A 27,325-nucleotide genomic window follows, 5' to 3' on the forward strand; every position below is an offset into this window, starting at 1 on the left:
TATGAACAAGATTCTCATATACTATGCAATTCAACTTGTACAACACCAAGTATATGTCCAGTTGGTGATGAAATTTCTTTTCACTTGGTCAATTATGACAATACCACATGCGATATCATAAGAATCAAATTCATAATTAATATTGCTCATATTTGAAACGTAACCAACACTTTCATAAATGCCATTGCAAGTGTTAGGATGATAATCCTTGAAAGATCGTTTAGATTCAAACAGATTAATAACAAGAACACAACTATGATCCAAAATATGCTGAATGATTAAAAGGTCACACCTCAGAAGAACCCGATAAAGAATTGCTACTGTAGAGGCGTGATTAGGGTTACAAAGTAATTATCAAAGTTACCAAAATATGATGCATGCATGCTTCTTAAATACTCTAACCCTAGTAATTAAATACGGGAGGACAAGCCCAACCCGTTTACAAAACAGACTATACATAAGGCCCAATGACGCAACACTTTATACACAACAATCTCCCCCTTTGCGTCAATTGAGCGAGAGTACTTCAATGCTAAGTTTGCTTCTGTACTTCGTAAATCTTAGGAATGAAATTCAACAAAGCTTTGTGAATATGGATGTACCATAGAATCATGTCTGAGAAGCATTTTACATCTCCTTTGTTGTTGCCCTTGAATTTGGTGACCAGATCCAAAATGAACTCAAGACAGGAAGTACTGTATAGATGTTTATCTGGAAGGTAGAAACAGGTCTTGCGAAAGTCTGCATTACTTCGTTCTCTAGCCTGAAATACCACATACCATCTGTCTTTTTAAATCTTTCCTATATTCCACTTCTCAAAACCTTCTGGGGATTCTTTAGGAAGAACTGAGGGCTTCCTTCGTAGTACAACAACTACCTCCACATCCATATTACCTATCTCTTGAATGTAGGAAGTTATCAGCAGAGTGAGATGAGCAATGATAGGCTCATACTTCTGTTCGTCTCTCAGCAGTAGGTTGTAAAGCATGATTCAGTCGTAGGGATTGAGACACGACAGGTCTGCGAGAGTGAATTCATGAACTTGACTTGCAGAACCTCTGACAACTTTGAATTTTGCATTTGGAAAGATGTCAGTTTCGATTGGAGCTATGACCTTTACTGCAGTGATCTTGCTCGCACTCCACATTTAGTATTGGGGCTTCATGTGCTTGAGATAGAACGAGAAGAGGAGATGGTCAGCTCCTTTGTCAGTAGATGGGACGTTCGCAACCTTTACAAAAGAGCAAAACTTGAAGGCCTTAGGAGTTATTGGAAGATCCAGTTACGAATCTTGTGTGTTCTGAAGCTCGAACGACACAACTGGTTCTAACCAATATTGACTTGGTAAGTCTACAGCTTCATTCTGAATTCGTTTCAGTGTCCATTTAGGAAATAGGAGCTTTCTGCTTTCAAGTGTGACCTGAGCTTCTTTTTCAGCTTTCTCCTTGGCTTCAGCTTCTGGAATGATTCTCTGATTTTCATCTAACTCAGCTTCACGAGCCTTTCGCTTTTTAAGTTCGGCTTCATCAAGCTCTTCATCTTCACTATTGTCAATAATTGGGTCTTCAGAGAAAAACTTTTCTTTTCCTGTACGCTCAGATTCCCTTTTAACATTTGGCTTGACTACAGTAGTTGGCGTGGCTGAAGACTTCTTTGGTAGATCTCCCCCTTGTTTCGGAATGTTAGAAGATTCCGGAACACCCTCAATCCTACTCAGCATAGCTATAGCAGGACGAAACTTGTCAGCGAGATGTGTCTGAATGGAAATGGTGAGAATTGGATCATGAGAATCAAGGATATTGGAGAGCAGAGCATTCACATCCCCAACACAGCTTTTGACCACAGCTCGTTCGGACTGAAGATATTTGATCTCTTTGTTGGCTTGAGCAAGTTTGGCTTGATGGAACTTGACTGTTGTGGTGTGAGCAACCATTTGATCCATAAGGGTATTTTCAGCTGCAAGAGACTCTGAAAGCTTTGTCATTTTCGCAGAAATAGAAGCTTTGAAGGTATCATTATACTTTTGCAGCTCAGTGCGAACTTTGGCAAGAGCCTCATTCTACTTTCGTAAAGAGGTATTGAGACTAGCTATAGCCTTATTAGCCACAAGCGTGTTAGACTCAACAGATGATTAGAAGTTAGTCATAAACGCCTTAGCATCAGAAATAAGCATTTCCATTTTTGGTAGCCATTTCACTACACAAAGCTGCAAAATCTGAAACAGTCTGATTAGCCTTATCCAAATTGGCCTGATGTTCTTTGGTAATTGACTGAAAGAAGGTTTCAATGGAAACCTTAGATTAAGCATCAGAAGAAGTATCATGAGAAGAATTGATCAACGAGTTGAGCTTCTCGGTAAGAACGTTGAATTGGCGTTGAGAAACTGGAGCCTCATCGTCACTGTCAGCCCTGATGTTGAATGGGCTATAGGTGAATCCTACTAAGTCTTCATCACCATCACCGTATATCATATCCGGGTCATTTTGGTGAAGAGGAGAGATGGGTGGTGTGTTGTGACCAGTTGCGAAACCTGAAGGTTCGGCCCCCGCATCAGATGCGTTGACAAAAACAGGAGGTTTAACGAATGTTTTGGGTGTGGTGGTAGAATTAGTGAATAAGGGAGTAGATAATGAGATACTCGTCTGAGACTGAGAAGAGACTAGTGGGGGACATGGTGCAATAGTTATTGGTGTTGAAGTGGTTGTAGTTTTGGGTGAAGGAGGACGAGATTGAATGGAATCGTTGAAAGTAGGAGTTACCTCAGGGTTAGATGTGACATCTTCATTGCGAACAAGTTCTTCCTCCTCGTTGCGAACAGAAGGTTCCTCCTCATTACGAACATGTTGTTCTTCCTCATTACGAACATCTGACTGAGTTTCAGATTGCGAATGTTTGCTTTCAGATGGAGTGGGGGACTTGGTATTGCGAGCAACTCTCTTCAACTTTCGCTTTAGGAGCAGCGGAAGATGGAGCAGCTTTCGCCTTGCAGTTTTTGGGAGTGTTCGCAGGCTCGGATGGACCTTCCTTATCATCCTTTTTCTTTTCACCCTTCTTGCTCCCTTTGTTACCCCATTTCTTTGGTTTATCTGCTTCAACAATAATCACCTGCATCTCAGGGGTTAAAGGACGAAAACCTGAGGCAGGAATTTTACGATAGCCTTCAAAAATTTTGCTGGCAGGAGGCACATCACGAAGCATGGCTTCAGGGATTGAGCCACAAAAAGGGAACTTAGAAGTGTCTGTAACAATGATTCTAGTGATGTGAATGGTTGAAACATTGGACATCAGGGCATCTTTCATAATTGGAATCTTCAACTTGGTGATGGCCCTTTGAACAATGATGGACCAAAAGCGTGCACAACAAATTTCCCTGTGACAAGTAGTTGAATGTGTGCTTTGAATCACTTGGGCCCAGAGAACAGCACCATAGTCTATGTTCAGTCCGGTATAATCCCCATAGATGATTGTCATGAACATCGTGCTGGTGCAATCAGATCCAGTACTCTTTCAGAAAAGGCCTTGAACAACAGAGTGAAGAGGCCATTCCATTGGGGTGGCAGATTTGGTTTCCTGAACTTGGAGACGGAGGTTAGGGTTTCTTTATACCCCATTTGGTAAAACATCTCCAATAGGGCAGCGTTGGACACAGAATCATGTCGTCCGATTGAGAGAGCCCTAAAATAGAGCAAAATTGTGATTTAGAGATGGAGGTTTTGTGATTGAGGATCTCAAACGTAATCCTCTGTTCTTATTTGATGTAACACACAAAGGTATAGGCTTTTGATAGCAGTGACATTCGGAACGCTTTCCATCTTGGTTAGGGCTATGATCAGTGGAGAGCACTTCAGGCACTCGATGATCGCCAGCAAATAGCTTTCATACTTGCAGGGATCAAGATCGATGATCATGTTTTGATGCGGCTTGATGGTGAGAAGTTGAGATTGCCCTATGTGTTCTTGAACAGAAGGAGTTTCAGAAGAGTCTGCCATTGTTGAGTTCTTTAGGAAGAAGATGATGAACAGTAGAGAGCCTTTGAATCATCAGAAATCTTTGAGAGAATTGTGTGAGTGGTAATGTGTGATGAAGCGCCAAAACCCTTTATACCATTTTCTTGGTGAGAGAAATCAGGAGAGAGAATATGACGGGTACTGAAAAGACTCCTGAAAAAGCGCAATTTGACAGATGTGACGTCAGGAATGTGTGTCAGGCAGCGGTAAAGTAGGCGACCGTTCAAATTATCACGCGCCCAAAGCAAATCTTATCCCTTCAAATATAGTCATTTCAAATTATCCTCTTTTGAAGTTATTACATAGACATGATATTCGCAGCGAAACATGAACTTTCGTATTGAAACTTTATTTACCTGCGAAACTAAGAGCAATCATGAGAGCCACGGACCAGACTTTGGAAAATCACTAGGATTTTCGTGCAAGAGAGTGCCAAAGATAAAGAAATAAAGCAACATGAATTTAAGGGATAGTAGTGATGTCTTATAAGACACGAAACTGTGGATCCCGGGCATAGATCTCTTCCTTTAAAGTCAAGAGAGACTAGGAAGTGTCTATGTGGTTTCCCGTTGAATTACGATCAATAGTTTATTAAGAAACATTGGAAGGCATCTTTTTATTAGGCTAAATGGGTGGCTTTGTCTCCAACCAAACTCTGAAACTTGATATAAGTACGAACGTTCGGATGAAGTACTCGTGTGACCAGTACTCGTGTAGTCAGTTGAACGAGTAGGTTTGGAATTATTTTAGGTGACTTGGATAAATATAGAAATCTCAAGAAAAATTAAAATTGGATCTAGTGGGAAGAAATGTCTTAGGTCTAGAACATTTCATTAAGATCTCGCAAAAGGAAAGAGATTTCTTGGTACCGACCACGAATGTGGCATTCGTTAATTCCATGGTGAAAAATATAGAACATTTAATTGTTCACCGTCAATTCATTAAAGAGTGTTGGATTTTGGATTTCACTTAGTTCGTGGTGGAACGAAGCTAATATCATTAACACAGATAAACCTCAGTGGTAATTTCTGAGAGTCTCAAGGGTTACAATGATGAATGCGAAGGTGATGAAGAAATTTGAAGATGGTTTCAGAGAAATGAATGTACCTCTGCTATGCGAAAGTGACTAAGCAGATAACTCTTAACTCGGATTGAGAAGAGTAAGGTAGCTCATGACTTATGTGAATTTAACAGCCTGATTGGGAAGAAACGATTGGTAGAATCGATTCATTAAGGCTTCATCATAGAGTCGTCGAGGCTTCAGACTACATACAATAGCATGCTTCTAATGACACTAAGCTAGTACATAGGTAAAGAGATTGATACATGCCCCATTACACCAATATAGAGAGATTAAGAACGTTTTCCTCCATGAGATTCTCAGTTGTCTAGAGTTTTTGATATTTGTGAAAAATAAAAGAAATAAAAAAAATTAAAATATTTTTGAATTTTGATTTTCTGAAAATAAAGAAAAACATAAAGAAATAAAATATTTTTGAATTTTGATTTTCTGAAAATAAAGAAAAACAGAAAGAAATAAAATATTTTTGAAATTTTGAGATTTTTCTGAAAATAAAGAAAAACAGAAAGAAATAAAATATTTTTGAAATTTTGAGATTTTTTTGAAAAGAATTAAACACAGAAGAGATTCAAAAACGGAACAATGACAAACAACATTATACAAATTGTCAAAAGGATACTTGAGGAACCGAACCACTAATGAACAGTAGACTGCGAATGAACAATTGACTACGAACTACTGTGAGCATTCGCACCGATTCGCAGTGTTAAAGCAGACTGCGAATTTACATTAGACTGCGAACTACTACGAGCGTTCGCACCGATTCGCTGTGTTAAAATAGACTGCGAATGAACAGTAGACTGCGAACTACTGTGAGCATTCGCACCGATTCACAGTGTTAATATTATTGATGCGAAAGTGGCTTCGGAACAGATTCAACTTCCATCATTCCTAAGCCTTGAAGAATTCTAGTAAAGGTTGATTCAGGTAAGGCCTTTGTGAATACGTCAGCCAACTGATCAACGGATCTTACGAAGTGAATTTCAACATTACCATCTTCCACATGATCCTTGATGAAATGATACCTCAGTGTTATGTGTTTCGTCTTAGAGTGTTGCATTGGGTTATGACAAATGTGAATGGCACTTTCGGAGTCACAGTATAATGGGATTCGTTTCATGCTTAGACCATAGTCACGAAGTTGACTTTGAATCCAAATGACCTGGGATGTGCATGAGGCAGCTGCAATGTATTCAGCCTCAGCTATTGACAAAGAAACGCAGGTTTGCTTCTTGGATTGCCAACTTACAAGTTTTCCATCAAGGAATTGGCATCCCCTAGTTGTATTCTTTCTATCTAACCCACATCCTTCAAGATCAGCATCCGAAAACGCTTGTACAAAGAACCCAGAATTCGAAGGGTACCATATTCCAAGTGAGGAAGTTCGCTTTAGATACTTGAAAATGTTCTTGACTGCCGTCATGTGAGGTTCTCGAGGATTAGCTTGAAACCTAGCACAATAAAAACATAATATTTGTACGACTCGCAGTTAGATACATTAAGGAACTTATCATTTGACGATATAGTGTCATATCTGCAACTAGTTTATCCAAAAAAGGGGTTAGTTTCGTGCTGAATGCCATTGGAACCTTCGCTTTTGAGTATCCCACCATCCCAAACATTGCAAGTAGATTCTTCGTGTAAGACTCCTGGTTAATAAAGATACCTTCCTGACTCTGTCTAATGTTCAGTCCAAGGAAAAAGTTAATTGGACCCATGGAGCTCATCTCAAATTTAGTTTCCATCAACTTTCGGAACTCAGTTGTTAGGCTAGGATTAGTAGATCCGAAGATGATGTCATCAACATAAATTTAGACAATCATCAAGTGGTCACCCTCTTTCTTACGAAAGAAGGTTGGGTCAACTGAACGTTGTTTAAATTTAGACAATTATAAGAATCTAGTAAGAGTTTCGTACCAGGCTCTTGGAGCTTGCTTCAGACCATAAACAGCCTTGTCTAGGATGTAACCGTGATTGGGTTACTTCTCATTTACGAACCCTGGTGGTTGTTCCATGTATACTGTCTCTTCAAGTTCGCCGTTCAAGAATGCACATTTGACATCCATCTGAAATACTTCTAAGTTCTTGTGCGCTGCATATGCCAAGAAGATGCGAACTGATTCCAATCTTGCAACTGGTGCGAAGGTTTCTTCGTAGTCAATACCTTCTTCCTGGCAATATCCCTTGACAATGAGTCTGGCCTTGTTTCTGATCACATTTCCTTCTTTATCCAGCTTATTGAAAAATACTCATTTCAAACCAACAACTGATGCATCAGGTGGAGTGGGAATTAACCTCCAAACCTTGTTTCGTTCGAATTCGTTGAGTTCGTCTTGCATCGCTTGCACCCAATCAGAATGATCAAGAGCAACGTTGATGGTTTTGGGTTCAACCTTGGAGACGAATGAATTAAACACACAAAATTCCACTTTAGAGAATAATGTAGTTCGTTTCGCGTTTTGCTGGGATCTTGTGAGCACTCCTGCAGAAGACTCACCAATCACTTGGGTATTCGGATGATCTCTGGTCCATTTGGTCAGAGGAGGGTAATTCGGATCATAAGAGGGATCCAATTCAGCGTATACTTCCTCAAACTCTGATTGTATATCTGAATCATCATTCACTTCTTTATTCTCCCCCTCGAATGATGAGAGCTCTTCTACTTCAGGAATTGAAGTGTCTCCTACGAATGGAGGTTCATGAGTCATTGTGGGAGGTGATGCATCTTTATCAGAAAGTGATTCAGAAGAAAAGGACGAAGTAAAACCCTCCCCTGCAATAGAATGTTTGTATCTTGTGGTGTAGATTGCTCCCCCTGAAAACTTGCATTGGAATCAGAATTCTCCCCCTAGAATGTAGTACGCGTGTCTTGAGGGACGCTCGCACTTGGAGACTGTTTGTGCATATCCTACTCGGCGTCATCAATTATTTTCTTCAATTCATCCTCTTTGTTGTCGGCTACTTTTGTTTCGGATGAAATGGCATTCTCTAGCTCATCAAAGAGTAATGTGAATTCCTCATAAAGGTTGGAGAGAGGAATCGTGGCTGGACTTGGTTTCGGAAAGATTTCCTTTGATTGACTTTCATTTGACTGAATCCTCTTCAAGTAATTGTCGTCGAACGTGACATAGTAGGTTTCCTCCATCTTCTTGGATCGTTTGTTGAGAACCCTGTAAGCCTTGGAGGTCAACGAATATCCCAAAAATATACCCTCGTCAGCTTTCGCATTGAATTTGTTTCGTTGTTCCTTGGAGTTGAAGATGAAACACCTGGAACCAAATACATGAAAAAACTTAAAGTTAGGTTTGCGATTATTTTTTATTTCATAAGGAGTGATGGAAAATCGCTTATTCAGGATAGATCTATTTTGGGTGAAGCAAGCAGTCGCAATCGCATCCGCCAAGAAATAGAGAGGCAGACATGCGAAAGATATCATGGTTCTCGACGCTTCGCACAAGGAGCGGTTTCGCCTTTCAACTACACCGTTCTGTTGTGGAGTATAGGGTGTTGGATTTAGTGTCTAAGCCCATAACTATAACTGGGATGTACTTGACCTGATTGTAGCATGGTCCTTTTGGGTTGCCTTCACCAGTGCAATTTGATAGGATGGACTTTTGAGAATAAGGTTATTTATGATTTATTAATATATTACAAGTATAATATATTAATATGAAATCATATTATTTAATTAGTATTGATCAAGAACTAATTTGGAATTAATTTTGTGGTCAAAAGAGACTAATTAAATATATGGGGATTGATTGTGTAAATCAATGATTCTTATAGTGTGGGCCAATGATCTATGATTATTTAGATGTGCTAAACCAATGAGATAATCCATGGATAGTCCATGGAGGTTAAACCCATGGAGCATAAGAATGTGAAAGGTCATGGAGCATTAGGGTTTGCATGAATGTAACCCTAGCTTAGCAACACTATAAAAGCATACCCCTAGTGCCAAAATCGACCACCCTTTGTATTCTAAGAGAGTGAAGTTGATTTTGTGCCAAGTAACCTTTTCTCTCAAGCCTCCTTTTGCATATTGGTGTTTGTGAACCATTAGAGGCATCACACTTGAGGTGCTCAAGCTTTCAAAGGTCAAGAACTACAAGTCCTTCTAAAAGGTAAGTCGTCTAACTAGTTATATTGTTCATTTGACAATTTATATGCTAGTTAGGGAGCATGCTTTGGAAAATTAAAAATATGAATGTATAATAGAGAAAACATAGATCCAAAGCATTTAGGGTTGCATGTGCACCATAGGAGTGTTATAGTGCTCAAAACCCAACAGTGGTCTCAGAGCCTATGATTGTTTTCTGTTATACTTGATGCTTGTTAGTTTTCCAAGTTGAAAAAAAAACGAATTTGTTGCATCTGACTGATGAACTCGCCGAGTCCACTGGCTGACTCGACGAGTCCACTCAGTGACAGAGCAACTCGGCGAGTCAGTTCATGCACTCGACGATTTGCAGGCTCTGTTTGCAGAATTTTAAGTTTCTTAGCCTGGATTGGATTGGGAACACTACCACAAACTGTTTTGGATCATTAAAAATGTTTTTTTCCTGATTTGGTAGTGCTTGTACTCATCCAACCACAAGATAATTGTCAAAGTTTTGAGAAAATTGTTGTTTTTATATGATAAACAAAGTTGCTTGCAAATTGTTAACTTGATATTATCTTGTTTATGAGTTTAGTTGGATCAATCTTGAATTATATAATTATTTTAGTTGTTAGAAAATTGATCTAAATGAATTCTAATGACCTCCATAACTTGTCCTCAAGTTATGGAAAATGAAAGGTCTCATCCATTAAAATGCAATTACACTCATAAGTTATGAATATGAAGAGTTTTGACAAGTTTCAAAACTTGCCCTCAAGTTTTGGAATTTGTAAAGTCTCACTAATGTAACTTTAATTCCAAACCCTAGAGTTTTAAAAGTTAAAATTCAACCCTTATACTTTTTAATATTATAAGTTTAATATATATATATATATATATATATATATATATATATATATATGTATAAGACAAGTCGGTCTTACCGTTAGTAGGCCTCATTCACGAAGCCAGTCTATAAGAGGGGTATAAGGTTACTGCCTATAAAATGGTAGTTTAATGGGTGTCCACTCTCACCCACCGCTTCCTTGACTGGTGGAGGGTCGTTAGCCGAACGGATAGGATAGGACATTAATTCTCCCTCATTAAAAGTATAATGATAAATATAAAGTAACTAAACTTTTATTAAATTCCCAATCTTAATTACTTTAGGAAAATGTGAAAAAGGTGCTAATCCATGAAATTACACTTTGCACCTTGTTAAGTCGTTAGTGGAGCGTGTGTGGTTAACCGACACACTAATCTGGGACTGACAATGTGTGGAAAAGGGTAGCTTGATGTTAATAATACATCAATGGAGCATGTGTGGTTAACCGACATATCGATTAGATGATTTGTAACATTGGGTGTACCAAGCTAATTTGCATGGTTATTCACACCTTGTTTGTGATCCTCGGCATCCCAGTCATTAAAAAGTTCAATGAATCTCAAAGGATCTAGGAATTTCAATCCAATTAAAACTTAATAATCTATTTCGTTTTTCATTATGGAAATTGGTTAATCGTCATTTACCTACCTTCAAATGTTTTACAATTGGATTATGGCATCCCTTTTCGCAGTTTTAGAATATTGTGTTGGGTCCTAGCCTTAATATTTCATTTGGGTGTAATATTAAGGATTATCATCTAACCTAAACTTTGTTCTTCTTGTTTTCAAATGTCTATCCCAAACAATGCTTCAAACCCAATCCCTTTAGGCTCTTTCTCCCTCATGAACCTATGTAGGAGGGTCATTTTCGATGGCTCGAAATTCAATGACTGGATTCGAAACATCCGAATGGCTATTCGCTATGAGGACAAAGAATATGTCATAGATAAAGAGCTTAAGGAGATTGATGTCACCACTGCTACTCCTGAACAAATCGTTGAACATACTACTCATGAGATGGATGTGATAAAGGTGTCGTGTCTAATGATTGCTACCATGACTGCTGAGTTGCAGAAGTCCTATGAGGACTACTATCCTTTTGAAATGTATCAAGACTTGATGGAAAGATACCATCAAAGTGCTCGGCAGGAGAGGTATGAGATCATTGCCTCCATGATCACGACCAAAATGAAGTATGGTGAACCCATCACGGCCCACTTGCAAAAGATGCAGAGATTTGTGGACCACTTGCTTAAATTGAATGTCAATTTTGATGAAGAGTTAGCCATAGATATTAGTCTACACTCTTTACCTTCTTGTTATGATCAGTTTCGTATGACCTATCATATGAACAAGGAGGAGGTCACTCTTAGCAAGCTTCAAGGCCTTCTAAGAACTACAAAAAGCAACTTGAAAGGCAAGTCGGTTGTATCTACTCCTACTACTACTACTTCTGCCCCTATTCTGGCATTCGGACATGGGAAGGGAAAGAAGAGGAAGGCTCCCTACAAGAGCCGCAAGGAAAATTCTCTTGATGGATCCTCTTCAAGTGGAACCAAAGTTGGATCTGCTAATCTCTCTTCCAATCTGAATGAAGCAGAGTGCTTCCAATGTCATGAAAAAGGGCACTGGAAACGAAGCTACCCCAAGTACTTCCAAGACATAAAGGATGGCAAGATCAAGCCCTCCTTTGCATGTATTTACACTATTCAATCTAATAACTCATCACATGCTAATTCTTGGGTCCTTGATACAGGTTGTGGTATTCATATTTGTTCTGATTTGCAGGGACTAAAAAGAAGTAGGGATGTGGAGCACAGGAAGATAAAGTTAATCATGGGAAATAGGAAAGTGTCGCATGTAACCAAGATTGGAGTTTATTCTTTATTGCTTAGTAATGGTTTAAATTTAGATTTAAATAATTGTTGTTACTCGGCCGATATGGCAAGAAATGTTATTTTGTTTCACAGTTTGTATAAACAAGGTTTTACCTTTTCTCTTAATAATGAAAATGGTGGTATTTATGCTTATTGTAATGATGTAGTTTATTTTGAAGCATTACCTTGCAATGGTATAGATGAAACTGTGATTGTTGTAGATAACTTAGGAAATCATGTGTTGAATATTGATTCTTCCAATGATTTGGATAAGGCATGTTTGTCGCATTGTCGTCTTGGACATGTCAACAAGAAGCGCATAGCCCAATTCCAAAAGGATGGAGTTTTGGAGTTATTCGACTTAAAGTCGGATGACACTTGTGAATCTTGTTTACTTTGAAAGAGGAACAAGTCACCCTTCACTGGTACTTGTGAAAGGGGTGAAGGTCTTTTGGATCTCATACACACTGATGTATATGGACCATTCAGAACCGCCACAAGGGATGCTAACCGCTTCTAAGTGACTTTTACTGATGATTATATTAGATATGGGTATATTTACTTAATCAAGCATAAGTCAGAAACCTTTGAAAATTTCAAAGAGTTTAAGCAAGAAGTGGAGAATAAATTGGGTAGGAAGATAAAGATGATGCGATCCGATCGTGGAGGAGAGTATCCAAGTATCGAGTTCCTAGACTATCTTAAGGAATGTGGAATTGTTTCACAATTGACGCCACCTAGGACACCACAGCTTAATGGTGTGGCTGAGAGGCGCAATAGAGCCTTGCTAGACATGGTTCGTTCCATGATGAGTCGAGCTTCGTTACCTATCTCATTCTGGGGGTATGCCTTAGAGACTGCCGCCCATATCCTTAATTTAGTGCCAACCAAAAAGGTTTCCAAAACACCTCACGAGATGTGGACAGGGAAAGTTCCCACATTAGACCACATCAAATATTGGGGTTGCGAGGCTTTTGTGAGAAAAGAAACTCACGACAAGCTCGAACCTCGGAGTGGGCGATGTATTTTCACCGGCTACCCACATAAATCCTTTGGATATCTTTTATATAGACCGAGTGACAATGGTGTCTTCGTTGCAAGGAAAGGAGTCTTTCGCGAGAGAGAACTCATAGGCCAAGGAAACAGTGGGAGGAAAATTGACCTTAAAGAGCTTCAAGATTCACGCGGTGAAGGAACCTCAAACACTAGCAATCACCCTGAGGAGGAAACTCCGGTTGATCCAATTAACGAGTCCTTGCCTCTGAGGCGTTCCAGTAGAGTTAGAAATACACCTGAGTTTTATGGTTTCCATATTACTACTGAAGGTGATACATTTATCATTGATAGCACACTGGTAAATTTGGACGAACCTAACAACTACAAGGAAGCGATAGCAGGCCCCGATTCTGCAAAATGGAAAGAGGCTATGGACAACGAGATTCATTCTATGTATGAAAATCAAGTTTGGAACTTGGTTGACAATGTACCGGGTCATAAGACAGTCGGGTGTAAATAGATCTTCAAGAAGAAGACCGACATGGATGGGAAAGTACATACATATAAAGCGCGACTGGTTGCGGAGGGCTTTACTCAAACACCGGGAGTTGACTATGATGAAACCTTCTCACCAGTAGCAAAGATTAAATCTATAAGAGTTATGTTGGCAATGGCTGCATTTCATGATTATGAAATATGGCAAATGGATGTCAAAACCACTTTCCTTAATGGAAAGTTGGCTGAAGATGTTTACATGAGTCAAGCAGAGGGTTTTGTCAATGCAAATTACCCTAATAGAGTGTGTAAGCTTGAGAAATCCATTTGTGGATTAAAACAAGCATCTCGCAGATGGAATCTTTGTTTTGATGAGAAAGTCAAAGAGTTTGGATTTTCGAGAAGCGAGGATGAGTCCTGTGTATATGTCAAAGCTAGTGGGAGTATAGTGAGCTTTCTGTTATTGTATGTAGATGACATATTGGTCATAGGAAACGACATCCCAACCTTGCAGGAGGTTAAGTCCTGGCTTGGGAAGTGTTTCGCTATGAAGGACCTCGGAGAAGCTGCTTATATTCTAGGGATAAGGACATTAAGAAACAGGAGTAAAAGACTAGTAGGACTTAGTCAAAGTACCTACTTGGACAAGGTTTTGAAGCGTTTCAGCATGGAGAACTCCAAGAAAGGTGACTTACCTATCCAAGGCAATGCCAAACTGAGTAAGACTCAGAGTCCGAGTACAGAGGCTGAGATAGCAGAGATGAGTCAAATACCATATGCTTCTATAGTTGGCTCGATCATGTATGTTATGACTTGTACTCACCCTGATGCGGCCTTTGCTTTGAGCATGGTCAGTAGATATTAAGGGAATCCTAGTAAAGCTCATTGGATTGCAGTTAAGAACATTCTTAAGTACATGCGGAGGACTAAGGACTGGGTCCTTACCCTTGGTGGGAGTGATGACTTGAAAGTAACAGGGTATAGCGACGCCAACTTTCAACCCGACCGAGATAATTGCCGCTCTTAGTCGGGCTGGGTGTTTACCCTGAATGGGGGAGCAGTGACATGGAAAAGTTCCAAGCAGGAGACTGTAGTTGATTCAACGTGCGAATCAGAGTACATAGCCACAAGCGAAGCATCGAAGGAGGCGATATGGTTGAAAATTTTCGTCGGAGACCTTGGAGTCATTCCATCCATAAAGGAGCCTATGGAGATTTTCTGCGATAATGAAGGGGTGGTTTCCTTAACCAAGGAACCGAGAGATCATGGTAGATCCAGGCATATCGACAAAAAGTACCACTTCATAAGACATCAAGTAGAAGAAGGACACCTCGTGGTAAAGGCGATATCGTCAGAGGACAACCCAGTAGATCCCCTTACAAAGGGACTGACTAGGGTTAAGCACTTGCAGCATGCAAGGGGCATTGGGCTAACAGACGATGTTAGTTTTAGCGGTTAGATAAATAGAAACTTGTAATAGCTAAATTGTAATTGACATTTGATGATTAAATAAAAGGAGTTTTATTTATAAGTAAAGTTACTGTCTTGTGTCAATTATGTACTATTGTTTCACTTTGCATGTTTTGACTTCCAGAATAAAAAAATTATTCAAACCATCCACAGTCGATCATACGTCGAAAGTAAGTATCAAAGAAGACTATCATGAGTTGGCTTGTAGATTGTCTAAGGAGTTAGACATATCAAAAGTTTGCTACACCATTCATGAGTGCTCCTGAAATAAGATTTGAGTATTGGATTCAACCCGCGCTCACCTGAATTACTTCATGGAATTTATCACGACTAATTGTGAGACGATAATATCACATAATCTTCAAACCAAGATATATGAGTTGTTGACTACGAGTTGGTTGAGCATTGATGGCATGAAAACGCATCAGTAACTTGATGTTATAAAACATGTCGTTGTGCATGATTTTATGAGTAGTTAGTACAAGCATATAATGTCGAAGTTTATCTGTTTTTTTTTATCCTAAGAGGATTAAAAGCGATATCTTGGGCCCCTCGATGATTTTGTTTTGACTATGTGTTGGGCCCGGTCAGAACTAAATTAATGTGTTCAGTTATGTTCTATGTCAGACGAATCGGAAATAGGGAAACAAATTGCAGGACAATAAGTATGACTATGTTCCATGTATTTGTCCGCATAGATATCTTGAGAATAGAGGAGTATATGATCACTTATCTGAAGGACGCGTCACTGACTAGGTCAGAGTTCGACAGCGTCTTTTGAAAGCTTACGATTGTTAAGTCGGATCCTAAAGTCACATTGGCAGCTATAGTTATTAGACTTATCCAAGTGGGAGACTGTTGGATTTGGTGTCTAAGCCCATAACTATAACTAGGATGTACTTGACACGATTGTAGCATGGTCCTTTTGGGTTGCCTTCACCAGTGCAATTTGATAGGATGGACTTTTGATAATAAGGTTATTTATGATTTATTAATATATTACAAGTATAATATATTAATATGAAATCATATTATTTAATTAGTATTGATCAAGAATTAATTTGGAATTAATTTTGTGGTCAAAAGAGACTAATTAAATATATGGGGATTGGTTGTGTAAATCAATGATTCTTATAGTGTGGGCCAATGATCCTTGATTATTTAGATGGGCTAAACCAATGAGATAATCCATGGATAGTCCATGGAGGTTAAACCCATGGAGCATAAGAATGTGAAAGGTCATGGGGCATTAGGGTTTGCATGAATGTAACCCTATCTTAGCAACACTATAAATGCATACCCCTAGTGCTAAAATCGACCACCCATTGTATTCTAAGAGAGTGAAGTTGATTTTGTGCCAAGTAACCTTTTCACTCAAGCCTCCTCTTTCATATTGGTGTTTGTGAACCATTAAAGGCATCACACTTGAGGTGCTCAAGCTTTCAAAGGTCAAGAACTACAAGTCCTTCTAAAAGATAAGTCGTCTAACTAGTTGTATTGTTCATTTGACAATTTATATGCTAGTTAGGGAGAATACTTTGGAAAATTGAAAATATGCATGTATAATAGAGAAAAGACAGATCCAAAGCATTTAGGGTTGCATGTGCACCATAGGAGTGTTATAGTGCTCAAAACCCAACAGAGGGAGCAGAAAAATTATGCGAGACTCCCTTCTCAGCAAGGAATTCTTCAAACGCTTGGTTTTTGAATTCCAAGCCATTGTCACTGCGAACATTGCGAACCATCTTTCACAGTTGAAGCTCGATATGCTTTATGAAATCCTTGAGTTTTGGTGTCGCCTCATATTTCTGTTTAAGAAAGTATACCCAAGTGAAACGTGAAAAATCATCAACTATTACAAGAATATACTTACTACCACCAACACTTTTAATTGTAGAAGGGCCACAAAGGTCGATATGTAGAAGTTCTAGTGGTTCAATGACTTCCGTGTTTACTATCGTTGGATGACTTTTCCTACTTTGCTTCCCCATTTCACATGCTGCACATAAATGATCCTTATCAAATTTAAGGAGAGGAAGTCCTCGCACGTGATCACCAAGAACAAGCTTGTTGATGTCTTTGAAGTTGAGGTGCGAAAGCCTTCTATGCCATAGCCAGCTATCATCTGAGTGAGCTTTCATGAGTAAGCAAATGGCAGGCTTCCCTTGTATCAGATTCAAGTTCAACGGATACATTTATCCTTTACGCTTTGACTTAAGAAGGATTGCTTTGGTTTTCTTTTCTATGATTTCAGACCCTTCGTCGTTAAAGGATACCTTCAAACCCGTTCCTACAACTAACTGTGAAACACTGATGAGGTTGTGTTGCAGGCCTTCTATGTACGCCACTTTACTAATAGAACACTTTCCATTCGTTGTCATCCTATAAACTTTAATTTTTCCAAAAGAGTTATTTTCATACTTCACATTTCCACCATCTTTGAGAGCTCAAAACTCTCGCAATTCCTCCTTCCTGCCAGTCATGTGACGTGAGCAGCCACTGTCGATGTACCATTTAGAATCAAACTGCTCCTCATGTATTACCTGCGAAAATCAAGCAGATTTAGGAACCCAAAGTTGTTTGGTTCCAGGTGAGCCTTTTACAGAAAGGGGAAAAGTAAATGCGAGATCAACCATATAAGTACGTTTAATTAAGGTGGTTTTATCTTTCTTTGTTATGGTGAAAACTTTTATCCTTTTATCTTTTTCGTTCGTTTCTTTTGGAAAAGATTGTTTTTGCTTGTTTTTTATTTGATTCTTTGCGAACCCTTTTTCAACTTTCTTTGAGTTAGTATTCGATTTATTGGATGGAACTTCAGGATCTGAAACTAACTTTTCTTTTCCTTTAGCTTCTTTGGATGAAGCTTTCGTGGGTTGAGAGTGATGAGGTTTTGGCTTCTCGATAGGCTTCCTTGAAAAAGTAGGTTTTTGAACAACTTTCTGTTTAGAGTCCTGTGGACTGCGAAAGTTATAGTGCGAAGATTGTCTGGGGATCGCATGCGAAGGGGCTTTCGCATTTCGATTGAAAGGTTTTTTATTGTGAACATGGTTGGGATTTTGGGATTGCCAAAATTGCTTCCTTTCATTGATATTTCTTTGATATCTCACATTCCTTTTCCGTTTTTGAGCTGCAAGTTTCTCTGAGGACTTGTGGATGTTTTCCCTTGGTTTCGCTTTTCTCACATGAGATTCGTCCTTCACTGATTTAGGTTCGCTTTGAATGTCCTTGGTTCCACTTGGACTTCCTTTCTCATAGCTTAAGCGATTGTTTAGTGGTTCTGCCACATATCTTCCTTTCACTCTCCAAGAGGTCTTTTCTGACAAACCTATGGTTTCTTCTGCATTGTCTATTGGAGCAGACCAGAAGCACCACATATCTTCCTTGTTGTCGTCATCTACGAGGGACGTTAATTCAACTATTTGGTTTTTATCCAGTCCTTAAGTAGCAAATACTTGGTTAGGGACAGTTTGCACTTTGGGAAAAGCCGTTGCTTTAGCTTTTAAAATTTCAGGTTATTTTGAGAAATACGTGCTAACTCAGCTGAGTTTTCGGAAATTAAAGCTTTCGCAGGTTCAGTTTCATTTTTCACAAATTCTGAGCAGTCAACCTCATCCTCTACAAAAATTTCGCTTATATCACTGTCCTCATCGAATTCAGATTTATTCTCAACATTGATTTTATTATCTGAACTCAATTTAACACTCAATGAGTCGAACCTTTGTATAGTATCAGATTTTATTTGCTTCTTGTCATTTTCATCCAACAGTTGTTTTAACATGTTTTTATAGTCTTTGGACTTAATGTATGATTCAATTCTTTCCAGTCCTACTATGTAAGCATCAAAAGTTTCGTCAGACGAAACGATGGATTCACATTTTTAACAATCGGCGTCGATTTCGTCTTCCTTTAATTCAAGAAATGGCAAGATCATCTTGTGAATTTTCTTACCAATCTCATAATCAAGGTGCAACTGAGTAATATTAAAATAAAGCCCTTTAGCAATCAAACAGAAAATGTTACGTTATTTCAAAAGCATTAAATTGTCTCGTTGCAAATAAATCAATTGATCCCAAGACTTAGACAAATCCGACTCGATCTTCTCTATCCATATGTGCCTCTCATCGCTTTTCGACGAAACCCTGCTAATTTGATCAGTTAGGTTAGATTTTGTCAAACGAGTTCTTTTTAAACTATCACTAATGCTTGAAAAGGTGAATTTTAGGTCATTTAATTCAGTTTCGTATCTAGACATAGGTATATTGAGAGATTCAAGAATTAGTTTTACCTTGTTGATCAGCTGCTCGCACTCATTGATTTTTTCGGGAACTGGTCTTTTTGCGAAACAACAATCATCTCCTCCTCCACTCTCAGTGGCATTCCCCTACATCTGTGACCTTTCGTTTGTCACCATCAAGCATCTTCCTCCAAAATGCGAACTCTCTTCTTTCGCAACGAACACTCTGCCATGTGTGGGCCTACGAACTTCGTCATCTTCAGAGTCTGTTGACCAGACCTCAACTCCTCTAAACTCGTTTTCAGCAACATTTTCCTGCACAATTAAAGCAGGCATAGAGTTATCAGCATTCTTTTTCTTCTTGATCTCCTCTAGCTTTCGCATATAGTAAGCCTCATCATCTTCTCCTTCCTTCTTCTCATTTAACCTGCTCGGCATGCACTCCTTGGCCAAATGATTTTTTCCATGACAATAATTGAAGTCATAGCCGGAGTCACCCATGAGCTTCTTCTCCTTCTTTTCTTCCTCCTTTTGAGAACCATTTTTATTCTCCTCTTTCACCTTTTCAGAGCTGTAGCTGCCCTGCCAGTTTCGGTTCTTGTTTGAGGGGAACTTCTTCTTTGTGAACCGCTTAGGATTTGAAACCATTAAATCATACTCCTCATTCGTAAGCTCGCATTCAGAATGATCAGACTCAGACCCATCCTCTACAACTGTCTTGCCCTTCGCAACGAGAGCCAGAGATCCCATTCCAAAAACAACTTTTGCTTCTTTTGTCACCTCACTTTCGTGTGCCTTCAGAATTCCAACAAGCTTGGCTAAGGTATAGGTTTTAAACTGCTCATGCGCATTGACGGTAGAAACCACTGTCATCCACTTAGATCTAAGCCCGTTCATGAGCGTAACTTTTTGTTCGATTACTTATCGTCCAATACCATGTTTCATCATCTTACTCAGAAGATGATTATAGCGATTGAAAGTTGAACTCAAACTTTCGTCAGGCTTTTGTGTGAAGGCACCACACTCTGAAAGCAAAAGTGTATGAGTAGAATGCTCAAGATCTGCATCAGTAGAGTAAAGTTCCTTGAGCCTATCCCATATAGCTTTTTCATTGTCACACGAACTAAGCAGACGAAAAGTATCAGCTGGAAAAGCGAATCTAATGATCCTCATTGCTTTAACATTGCTGATTAGCTTTTCTTTCTCATCCTGAGGAACGTCTTTTACATCAAGAAGCAACTGGTTGTAGTCCTTCTGAGTTTTAATAACTCTTTTGGTTGCTGTGTGAACAAATACACCTAGAGTGATGGCTTCCCATATCAAATAGTCGTTATCCTCTAGGCCGAGAACGTAATCTTCGAAGTGAAGTGCCCAAACTTCATACTCATTGGGAAAGAGAATCGGGATCCTTGTTGTCGATCCAATGTTGCTGGAGAGATTTATGGATTTGATGTGAGAATCGTCGTGCTGCATGATGATATTTCGTTTAAAACCTGTTAAGAATCAGAAGTGTAAACTAAAGAAGTTTTAGAGTGATATTAAGATCACAGAATAGCGTCAAGAAAACGATGATGACGATTAAAATAGATTCGATATTAACGGAAACCCTAATTACTCTGTGGACTCTTTGAGGTCAGCACATGGAACGATCCAAAAACAATCCTTTTTCTTTACCATACGATCAAACGGTTTGATCTTGGACTGTAGGGGTCGAAATGTAGTTAGTGAGAAGTCGAAACACTTTAATTTTGTAAGGGTGCGAAATCAGAATGATTTCGACTCTATATGTATTTGCAAGGCACATTTCGAATTCGAACTAGAATGTATAGTCCTTGTACTTTTTGTTGAATCTATAATACCCTATAAATAGGTTAAGTATTAGAGTCGAAAGGAACTTTTGTGCTCTTCAAGTTTGTAAACTCTCTCAAATTCTTGTACTCTTTATAGGTGAAATATGATCCAATCAAATCTTATTTACTCGATGTGTTCTTTCTGTTTTCTTTGATTGATTACTTATTTGTTACTCGATTCTAACTCACATAATGGACAACCCCTTTCCATTGGGAAGAGAAACCTTTTTTGGACTACCATTGTTACCATTGCCAATATCCATGGCAACCTTGGAATCAGGCCCAATAATCATTTTTGCTTTAGATGTGATCTTAATCATTTCTGCTTCAGCAACTATCAACATTTGGGTTAGATCAATTAGGGTCATGTCGATATTTCTCATATAAAAGTTCTCAATGAACTAATAATATGACTTTGGAAGCGATGGAAGAACCAAGTCAATGCTTGCTCCCTTGGGAAAACGACACCCACTTTATCCAACTTGTTAATGTACAATTTCATTTTCAGAACATGCGCACACACGAAGATTCTATCTTGATGTTTACATGTCAATAGGGATTGAGTAGTCTTATATATTTCAACTTAAAGAAAAAAGTGACGTTGGGAGAGTCACAGGAGAATGAGGTGGAAAAGTTAAAGAGAGATGATGTCTAGTTGCATCATTTCCTAAGGAACGGAAAACAATTTCACCTTCACTTAAAATTGGAGGACCATCTCCAGAAGATTGAGAAAAACCATTCCCATAGGAATGAGGAAGACCATTTCTATGTTCATAAGACATTTAAAAATGGGAGAAAAGAGAATTCAAGTTAGTTGATTTTAATCCTTAATTATTAACCCATAACTTTAAATTAAGGCTAGGATCCGTATTTTCGATTCGAACTTTGAAGAGGGATGACGTAAGCAAATTCGAATCTTTTTTAGGTAGGTAAGGCTTTTACCAATTCCAATATTATGAAACTCCTAGATCCTTTGAGATTCATTGAATATTATCAATGCCATGTTTAATCTCAGATTATGCTCTCACTTTTGTGACTGGGATGCCAAGGATCACAAATGAGATGTGAATAACCATGCAAACCTGCTTTTGACAACCTCGATGTCATTTATCATCTCAGACTGATGTGCCGGTTAACCACACACGCTCCATCAACAATGATAATTTTCAAGATGCCCATCATTTCTCTTTAAAGTCCCTATTAGTGTGTCGGTTTACCATACACGCTCCTCTAACGACATATTAAAGTATGATGTGCGTTTTCATGGATAAGCATACTATTTCACATTTTTCCTAAAGTAACTAGAGTGAGATTTTTTTAAAAAAAAATTCTAGTACTTTTATATAATTATACTCATTAATGAGATTATTTCCTATCAATTCCGTTCGACTAACGACTCTCCACCATACAAGAGAGCGGTGAGTAAGAGTGGATACCCAATGACGGTCATTTTATAGGCCACTTCCTCAAACTCTCCTTATAGCATGACTTCGTTAATGAGGCGTATTAGCGATTTGACCGACTTGCTTATACATATATTAATATTTTAATTATATAGTATAAGGTGTTTTTTAAAATTTTTCTAAAATACTAGGTTTAAATTTAAATTTTCGAAATTAAAATTAATTCAATTTAAAAATAATCGAATTTTGATTTAATCTTTATCATTTAATTAAACAATTAATTAAATTAATTAAATCATTATGGATTAAATAATTATTTACAATTAACCAATTAACAAAATAATTCAAATTTAATCATAATCCTAATCCTTCTAATTTTCAAAAATAGGCTAGGGTTTATCAGGTTTTAAATGTTCAAATTTTAAGGCTTTAAAAATAACGAATAAGGAAACAAGGTAAACCCTAAAAGGGACACATCAATTTTTGAAAATGGGCAAAGGAGGCTAGAGTTTCTACAACCCTTGCTAAAATCGAAAATATGAGGGTGGAGGCTAGGGTTTTAAGAACCCTCGGGATTTTTGAAAATTGCCTCCTTAGGTTTTAGTTTGTATAAACCCTAATTTTTATCTATTCAACTTTGTGCAAGATCAATGAGAACAATGGCTCTGATAACACTGATGGGTTTTATAGGATACAAAATTCTTATTTTGGCAGAAAAACTTAAACCCTAAGTTCACCTGCAACCTAAAGGTTCTATGTTCTCAGTATGATTTGCAACAAACAATTGAATATCAACAACCCTAAAAGTACATTCCTATATTCAAAATTATGAAAGGGTTATTAGAAAAAACATACCTTTTGTTTATTATAGCAAATAAAGAAATATTACTTCTTGATTGGTCTTTGGAAAGCAAGCAACAGAAGTCTCGTGTCTCTAGTGGATCACATCCAAACCCAAGTAACTGGAAGCTAAAGAGGAGAGAGGAGAAGAAGGAAGAATTTTAAAACTAAGCTATTAGAAATGAGATGGATTTCAAAATTCTAAACCCTTAGGGGTTTATATGGCAGGTTTCTTTTAGATAACCTTGACCCCATTGCTTCCTCCTTAAGACATTCCAAGCTTCCTTAGAGCCCAAGAATACCTCTAGAAACCATCCCCTCTTGGGAGGTTCTAGAATTGGTCAATGCTCAACTTTTAAATATTGTCACCTTTAGTCCTTCTACTTTTAATTAATCCAATTAGTCCAAAAATTAATTCCAATTAATTTTTTATTATTTTTTAATTAAACAATACTATTTCTAATTAATATATTATTATCATAATATATTAATAAATTATTTATTTTGATTTATAATTAATTTATTAACCATATAATAAATTAATAAATCAGTCTTTCTCTAAAAAAAACATTCTAGTCAGTTACCAGGTTTGAGGGCAACCCAAAAGGTCTCTGCTAATTTATTCAAGATTATACTAATTTTTTTATTGGCTTAGACACCTAATCCAACATCAATATCATAAATGTTTTAAATAATTAACTAACTACTAAACTTTACATCATCTCTCATGCCTATGCTCCTAACATGCATACTATGTCTTTCTTTTGTCATCCCATTTGTGAATGGATCAGATGGGTTCTTCTCTAATGACACTCGCTTCACAACTAGATCTCCATCCTCAACTTTGTCTTGAATGTAGTGGAACTTCCTCATTATATGTCTCGACTTTCCGTCATCCGTATGTTCTTTAGTCAAGGATATTTCACCTTTGTTATCATAAAATATTTGTAACGACTCTTTGTTACTTAGAACGAATCCAAGGTCTCCTATGAAGTTTCTGATCCAAATTGCTTCCTTGGATGTTTCAATTGCATCAACGTATTCAGACTCGTATGTAGAGTTTGCCACCATATCCTGCTTGGAAATTTTCCAATTCACGACACTACAATTCAAAACACTAGACTGTGACTTTGAATCATTTCTATTTGTTTGGAAACTGACACTTCTTATTGTTCAAAGTGCACCAAAACTCCAAGAATAAGCTCACAATTTAAGTGGAGGGTATTAGTATTTGCTCAAAGCTCTAAGGGGTGATGGAGGTTGGAAATGAAACCCTAAATATGAGATTAGGGGGTTTAAATATGAAGGAAATCCTAAAGGATCATGGGATTGGGCTGCAACCTATATCATGTCGTGACCATACTCATGTCATGTCATGAAATTATTCCGGGTACGCGTTCTCATTTTGGCTTGTCACATCTTAACATCCCTATGGTCATGTCCTGACACATGATTTTCCTAAAAATCATGCCTTTTACTCCTTTGTGCCCTATACTGATCAAATCTGGAAAACGGGTGTTACAACTCTCCCCCATTTAAATTAAGTTTCATCCTAGAAATAATTCCTTACAACTTACTCTACCCGACCAGCGACCCCATCTGAACTTTCCTGAATTCAAAAATAGAATTGAGAAATCATATCACACAAACGACTGCCTTCCAACACTACTACCAAAACCCAATCTTAGAAGAAATCACATACCCTGACGAAGAAACTAACCATAACACGCCGCTCTTAACCAACAAAGAGAAAATCCAACTACTCTGCTTGAAATCTGAAAACCCTATACCATGTCTGAGTTCCAAACAGTTAGAACCATTCAAACCACATCTATAATGACTCCAATCCGCAACCCAAACCGACCAAAAACCATCTGACCCTAAATTATATCACTGATAACTGGAAAACAAAATCCCTGACCATTCGCTAATGACGAAAACCTTGCTTTCGAATACAAAAGTGACTCCCGACACAAGTCTCAACCATTTGTGCCATACCAACATATACATCATATCCTGCTAACCAAAAATTCACATTTTCGATTTATCCGAGATTTCTATGGTTCCACGCTGACCTACTAATAACTGGAATACAAAATTCCCAGTCGACTGCTAATGTTGACAACTTCACACCTGGCCACACATCAAGACTTCAACCAAGAGTCTAACCGAAAAAGGTTGTCCTAGCCTGTTATCAACACTACTCCAACAACCCTCCAGTCTAAACAAAGAATGACCACCTGTCACACCCCAAAACCTGAACGGCGGAAACGTTCGGGGGTGGAGGACGTCATGTTCAGTATCACAACAATGCAAAGTAGTAAACAAGCAACAACATCATCCATTGCATTAATAATATAATTTCATACAAGTGTGTTCTGTCAATTTTTATAGACACCAAAAATATACATCAAAATAAAAGATGAGTCTTGAACGAGCTTCATCTTCTCAAAAACCTGGCTCCGGTACCTGTCTACTGGCGACCTGAGAATACAAGTTATTTTGAAAGAGTTTATCAGCTTTAAAGCTGGTGAGATCATAAGTATATTAGTGTCTGTATTTGTATGAAAGTGTTTGTAAGTCTGTAATGTATAATTTTTGTAAAAGTTTGTAATTGTTTGAACTCTCCTAGAAAACCCTATGTTTCCTACTAAAAGTAGCCTTCTACCAAGACATCTAGTGTCTGTGTGTGTGTCTCTTGTAAGAGTATGTATTTTCCCAAATCTGACAATCATTAACCAAAAATATAGTTTCTACATTATTGTTTATTGTGTGAATATCACAAAGTAAATGTAAAGGGAAAATGAAATAGTACTGTAGTGTTGTATTAAGTAACTAATGTTGTACTAACTACTTTAAACCAATTGTTATTTAAAGTACCATGTGATCGGCCTGTATCCTACTACCGACTCTAGTAAAACGATGATGTAAGACGTCGTAAGAAATGACGTTTGGCACCCGTAGACTTGCAAGTCCCACTGTAGCGAGCAGCAAGGTGTAGGATAGTCAATCCAGTATAGATCTATACACAAACTCATACCATCTCCACTTAAGGAGATTCTGGATACAAAACGGGTCATGACAGGTAGTGTCATGCCCCCGTTAAGTGGCTCACATAACTGTAAGTAATGTATATGTATATGTATATGTATGTGCTAGCTGTATTGTGTGTTCTTTCTCTGTCTAGCCTGTATGTTTTGTTTCTCATAACTGTGTATTATGTTTGTTTCTCATCACTATGTATTATGTTTGTTTCTCATCACTATGTATTATGTTTGTTTCTCATCACTATGTATTATGTTTATTTCTCATCACTATGTATTATGTTTGTTTCTCATCACTATGTATTATGTTTGTTTCTCATCACTATGTATTATGTTTGTTTCTCATCACTATGTATTATTTTTGTTTCTCATCACTATGTATTACTCATGAACGAACTGACTCATTGTATGTTTCATGGTTCTAGTAATAGTATCTTCCTAAACTATACCTATTATAGTTTACTAGTAATGTTGTTTGTGTAGATGAACATGTTTCTATACATTTGCTACCCAAAGGCATTGAACTGAATGAAATAAGTAACCTTTTATATCTATACACATATACATGATATATAACTAGGATTCAAACGACCTTCGGACAAATAACCCGAATACCCTAAGTCCAAAACCAAACAAGGAACAGGAAGTAAGGTGAGTTATGAGTCCTAAGTCCTTTCAATCCTACTTATATAATTATATCCATATAGATACACATAATATAAGTTAAAAGAGTTTAATAAAAGTATTTGATATGTAAAAGAGTTTGTAAAACAGTTTGAAGTAAAACAGTTTGAAGTAAAACAGCTTGATAACACAGTTTGAAAAGTAATAAATCCACTTGTTTGGTAGTTATTAATCACATGTGATTGATATAATAACTATAATAGTGCAACTTGTATCCCCCCCCCCCCCATAAAAGCATTTAAAAACATTTAAAAGGTTAATTAAGGGGTATGAACTCACATGTAGTGAGTGGTTTGGATGAACGAAATGTATAGGATGCTAGGTGTCAAGTGAAGACTTGTACACACACAATGATCCTAG

This window comes from Lactuca virosa, chromosome 1 (assembly GCF_052849685.1).
Source record: "Lactuca virosa cultivar CGN04683 chromosome 1, Lactuca_virosa_CGN04683_v6, whole genome shotgun sequence".
Taxonomy (NCBI): domain Eukaryota; kingdom Viridiplantae; phylum Streptophyta; class Magnoliopsida; order Asterales; family Asteraceae; genus Lactuca; species Lactuca virosa.